The sequence below is a fragment of the Populus euphratica genome, unplaced genomic scaffold (genome assembly GCF_000495115.2).
Source record: "Populus euphratica unplaced genomic scaffold, PopEup_1.0 scaffold181.1, whole genome shotgun sequence".
NCBI classification, from domain to species: Eukaryota; Viridiplantae; Streptophyta; class Magnoliopsida; order Malpighiales; family Salicaceae; genus Populus; species Populus euphratica.
The window spans coordinates 259,427-265,572 of NW_011499958.1; positions in this window are offsets into that span (position 1 = coordinate 259,427).

The window sequence follows — 6,146 nt, forward strand, 5'->3', positions numbered from 1 at the left end:
TGCAAAAATCTTGAAGGTAGGACCATAGCTGTAATGTGATTGCCTTTTAAACACAATGTCCTTCCAAGTAATAACAGTGTTCTGTGAGAAGAATTTTCTTTGGATTAATTTCTAGTAAAAGTTCGTGTTCTAAAACAATTCTGTTTTCATAGCTTCCTGGCAGGAAGCTGACACGGTGGGTGGGTTATAAATCTAATCCGTAGAGGAATTGGGTTACAGAGAAAGTGGGTTATAAATCTAATCCGTAAAGAAATCTAGAGAAAACTCTGTTATATTTTATTAAAATTTTTAATAATAATTATATTCTTCAAATAAACTAGATATCTTTATTTATATTAATCTTAAATTTTTTTATCTAATTAATAGAATTCATGTAGCATTAGGATTCTTAAATACTAATTAAAATTTAAAATTAACTAGAAAAATAATTAAAACAACAGCTTTAAGCTTCATGCATAAGGGTTTCTTCGCGGATTTCTCTTCAAACTTGTCTCTATTTAGTTCATAAATATAATTGTAACGCTACATGTCAAGAACTAAGTGTGCACATCCTTTGTTTGATGAGGAATATTTATGCATGTAAAAACTGACTGGATATGCTGAATTGACCAATATTCCCCAAAAGGTGGTTTAATACATCTCAATGTGATCAAATGCTTATTCATATTGATTTGGAGGCTGCCTTGTGTTTCCTTCTGTGGCTTGATAAAATTTAGTTTCTTATCTATGTGTGTCTGCAAGCATGCAAATTCCAACTTGGAGTCTAAAAATCACAACGTAGGTTGTAATCTTCTGTAATGGTGTTGCCATACTCTTTTAATGCAGGTGAAACTGTCAAAATAAAAGGGCAGTGGTAGATTGTATTTCGCCACCGTGAATTTTTGTTTGAATGATATAGAACTGAAAATTGCTGACTTTGAACATGACCTTTCATAAGTGAAAGAGCACCCACAGAGTTTTGTAGGTCGTTCTGTTTGAACGAAATGGTTAGTACTGGATGGTTTTATTGTTTAAAGATGTGGTTTAAAAGGCGACCCAAGTATGCACACAATTTAGTTCAGATACTGCATGAAATGGTGATCATTTCTGATTTGATGATTGAATGATTTTAACGAAGTATGTTTAAATTAGTGAGCTGCAATTGGTGAAGGTGCTCTGGTGTGCCCTTTAGGTTGCTTTTTGGATGGTATATGACACATGCAGTTGAGTAACAGTAAGAATCATCCCAGATTAGTGGATGGCGAAATTGCTTGGTATTCCACATGGGACCTGATTCTGAAAACGGGACTTCAATATTAAGATGATACATTTTCTGTTTCAGAGAATGCTGGAAACTTCAGTATTTAAATTCTTAGTTAGAATCTCAGTTTGTGAATTAAAGTAGTGACCTCTGGCTGGATTTATCCTTCTTTAATCATATCTAAAGAAGTTTCATCCATCATGTAGAGCATGCACTTTATCTTCTTCAGGCTTAGAGAGAAAAAAGACTTTTCACTCTGGGAGAAGCCAGAGGGTGCGTGACTTGACCTTGTTGGTGAGTAGCTGGCAAATAGCTGCAGCTCAACTGGTTATTAGTACAAGATAAATTGTTCATTCATGGTATCTAAATTTGCTTAGTTTATTTATTTATTTATACAGCAGATGGTGTCTAGTCTTGCTCGATACCTGCAGATTATGCTTTAATGGTTCACCAAGTGCTTGCAAGGAAGATATGTCAAATCTTGTTCTCGCCACATTTTTATTTCTAATGATTAACATTTTCTTATCCATATCATGTGCCGCGTGCCTTCTTTCCAAGGTAGTGCCTTTATATTTTGAGGAAAGGATATTTTGGAATGGCCTGAGGCTTTCAAATGTTTCGATACTAGATTCCCTTTAGGACCTTGAATCTTGATGTTTTTTTCTTCGCCAGATCTTTCAAACTTGGACTTTTTTCAATGCTCAACTATGGCAGAGTATTGGTTGCTTTGTAAATAGAATTAGTTTCAAGGCCTTTTTCTAAATGGAAGTTTAATGGTAGTATTCCACTAGGCCAATGCAATGATAGACCATTAACAGCAGCTTTCATGTAGCTGTTTCAAATGTTCACCCGGGAAACATTACTACTATGACCCACTACTGTTTTGCTATGAACTGCAACTAGTAGTTGTATGGTCTTTTCATGCCTTAAAGATTGACAATAACTTCGGTTTATGTTGTGCAATCAGACGTATGGAGATGCACGTCTGAATGAGTTGTAAACAGATGAAAATGAATAGCAGTGCTCTTAGCATGACAGCCAAGCTCTGCCTTTCTTCAAAATTTTCTGCAGAGCTTATGATGCTTAGAATGAATTTCATTATCGTGCGTGTCTTAAAGTGCCTTTTTATATAAATCACTACTGCAACATTTCTCCTCGCATGAATTCATGGAGATTTTAAAGGCATCATGGTGCTCTCCAATCATTCTTGTGTGGAGAATATAACGAAGGGTAGTGGTCTGGTTCTGGGATATGGCACACAGCCATCTTTGAGGAGCTTACTTGATCACTCGGTGCCCTTAAGAAAGCCAAGCTCTTGGGTTGCAGTGTTATCTGTATTCTTTCATTTCTCTTTGGGGTACAGAGTTGCAAACAAGTGTGAATGCTTTGGAGTTTGTGATCCTGGATTGGGGCCTCATGTTCAACATCAACAGCGGGTTGTGGGGGTAGGAGGTGCAAAAAAGCATGTAGGGAATAGACTTTTTGGCAGCCACAGATCACCCGTTTGATCTAAAACCTATCAAATGGAGTCGATTTCTTGAAGAAGATCGTATTATTGAACGACGAAGATAAAATTGTTGCCAATCAGTTACGGCTTAACACGTTAAGCCTAATCTGCAACTAGTTTGTACTCTCCCGCTTGACTTGCTATGTTATCCACAGTTAAAATTTACTATATGATGAATAATAGTAGATCTGAAAACAAATTTTAAATTAGATATATTTCTAAGAATATAGATAATATATATTTATGGTTGGAAATACAAGTAGAAGCAATAAAGAATAAAAATGGAAGAGATGCGCAGCAGATACAGCAAATGGTAATCGTATTGTCCGTGAAACAGAAAAAGCTGACGGCATCGTGCAACGGGGATGATAAATTAGCTCGATGTAAATGCAGGCTCTCGAGGTAAGTTGTTTATATTAAGTCTTCCGTCACATCGGCCAAAAGAGCTTGGATAATCTTGCATTCATGGCGCAGCTGAAGAACCCATTTTTCCTGCCTTTTTTTCTCAGTACGAATCATTCCTAGTACTAGCTAGTATTTGCAACACCATCTGGCACCTTTTGCTGTGCCAAATAATTAAGGGCAGAACGTTAGTGCTCGCTTTTGAAATTGATGGAGAGGTAGCTACTAGATAGGATAATATCTCGGCTTGATTGTGAGCCGTTTGGAAGTAAACCTACAGAGAATTACAAAACACAGTAGTCTCTTAGCAGAGCCAAGGCTTATCCTGTTATCCAATTTGTACTGCGTCCCACTCTTCACGTCAGAGAGAAGTGGACGTGGGAGGAACGTGTTTTTTTGTGCTCGTACTCTGCCCCCTTCATCCTCCCCATTGGAGGTCGTTCGTGGTCACATGGGGGCCTCCACCCTGGTAAGGGCTTTTTGAGTGCTTTCTTTTTGCCTTCATGGGTCCCATCCACAGTGACTTCTTTTACAAAACAAATGTCTACTTTTCTGGTTATTTTAATTTCTTTTTTTTTTGGGTTAATAACCATGCTAATAATTAATGGTTTTATTTATATTATTATTGGCCTAGGGATCATTTAGGTTTTACCAGCAGATGCACATGCTTTCATGTTCCAATGATTCTACTTCAGTGGCGTCAAGTACTGAGGCATTATTGTTAACCACGATGAATATCTTTGCACATGGTAGTGAATGTTGCTTGTATTTTACTCCTCCTTTCTTTTTTTTTTTTATTTCTGACGGTGTTTATTTTCGTGATTTAACCGTGTTTTTAAATAAATTTATTCATTTTTAATTACAAAACACTATTTTAATGTTGAGATTTAATGCAGGCGAACCCTTGACGGGTTTTCTTGGAATGAGAGGGGAAAATAAATAATGGAAAGAGGTAGATGAACATGTTGGAAGGTTCGATTAGTGTTGATTAATTAACAATAATCACCAAGTTAATTAACGAGGATGATGACCAATCAATCACTAATGAATATAATCATTGTAATGTTTTATTTTGTTTTTTATTTTTTATTTCTTAAAACAAGTAGACCAGAGCAGTACAACAACAAGGAGGAGGAGGAGGAGGAGGAGGAGGAGGAGTGACAGGTATCATGATGGGTAGAAGAGTCATTGTAGCATTATTTTAGAGCTTGTGGGGCGTCCTTCAGGTAGTGAATATTGGCAATTAAAGGGAGGAAAAAGTTGTAAAAATGTGAAAATTCTCCCCGTGAGAATATGTGACGTGGATTACAGTACTAATTGCATTTAAGGAGAAAAGGGGAGGGAGCGCGCCCAAAGAGAATCAACTTGGTGGTTGCTGAGCTGGTGACAGATGAATGGAGAGGTTAATCCACATGGTAGACAGACAGAAGATGTGAGTGTACATTCACATCACATGCCTACCCATGTGAAGTAAACCTTTTGTCTACTTGTAACTTTTTCATATGGGCCAGTAAATTAAAGTTAGCCATCTCTATCCCATTTCTTAATATCTGTGTTCGGTTCATAATCAATTTGATAAAAACATTTAAATACTTATAAATTATTAATCAGGTTCGAGAATATTTATTATCTATTATTATTTATTAATGAATAAAAATTAAAATAGTTAATATATATTTGAAGTATAAATATGTATATTAAATAATAAAATAATAAATATTATACATATGTTTGTATGTATATATATATATATATATGTACGTATGCAAGAACGGAACCTGAGAGTGGCAAGCAGCCCGGCCCTGTAAAATATTTTAAATTTTTTTATTTAATATTTTTAATTTAAATAAATAAGTTTTTTAATAATATATATTATTATATTAATTTTAGTCTCCACTTAAAATATACCCAGCTCTACCCCTCTATGTATGTATGTATTTTATGCTAATATTAAGATATAAATATATTATATTGTATTAAAAAAAATCTAAATATTTTATAAATATATTTATATAATATAAATATATATTTTGAGTTTGATGATATTCATATCCTATTCATTATTGATCAAATTTAAAAAATACTTAAATAAAATTTATAAATATTTATTAAATTTGGATTAAATTACCATCATACTCTCACTCCTCATGTAAACAAATGTTAGTGTATTACTGTTTTTTTTTCCATCTCACTAATTGAAGTGGAAAACTTATCAATTCTTTTTCTTTTTTAATTCAGGATTTTTTCCTCTTGTTCCGTCTTATAAAAGACTTTGTGTGGACTCGGTGAGTGATTGAATTTTGCTACGTTTCAGTGAGGATAGAATCTGATGGAAGCAACAAAAACTGGGCTACATGTTCGTGCCCTTCGCTTTCCTAGCTAGAGTTGAGTTTTGAAAATAATTAATCGTGCCTTGATTAATATAGCAATATTAAGTAACTAGTTTAAATATGAATTAATTACCATATTAATTAATCTTCCCTTCATATTCAAACATAAAAACAGCAGCATCTCCAAACATCATATATTGATATATTCCCCTGCTTAAGACAACATCGATCGATCAGATCTTCCTTGAGAGCATGACGACGTTAAATACGCAACTTGTTACATGTAGCCCCTCTCGACTTTCATTAAATTCTAAACCACAAGCTCCACTTTTGTACCATGTGGTTCTTTTCTTTCTCCTTTTTTCCCCTAACAATTACAAGATGCGGTAGCCTGCTACAGTAAGTATATATATATAACAGTGGAATTTAGGCTGTAAATAATAGCCAGGGGGGGCAAACATAGTGGCAGGCATCTATCCAGCTGGGGAAGTTCTACAAGGCATCTAAATCTTGCTATCTATCAATCTATACCATCCGAGCTAGAGAAGTTCTTGCCAGCGAAGCAATTGCAAGAAAACAAAACCAGCAAGTATAAAGTCTATCTTGTGAGATAAGCAAAAAAAACTCATAAAACAATACGCACCCACCATGAAAATAGATACAAATA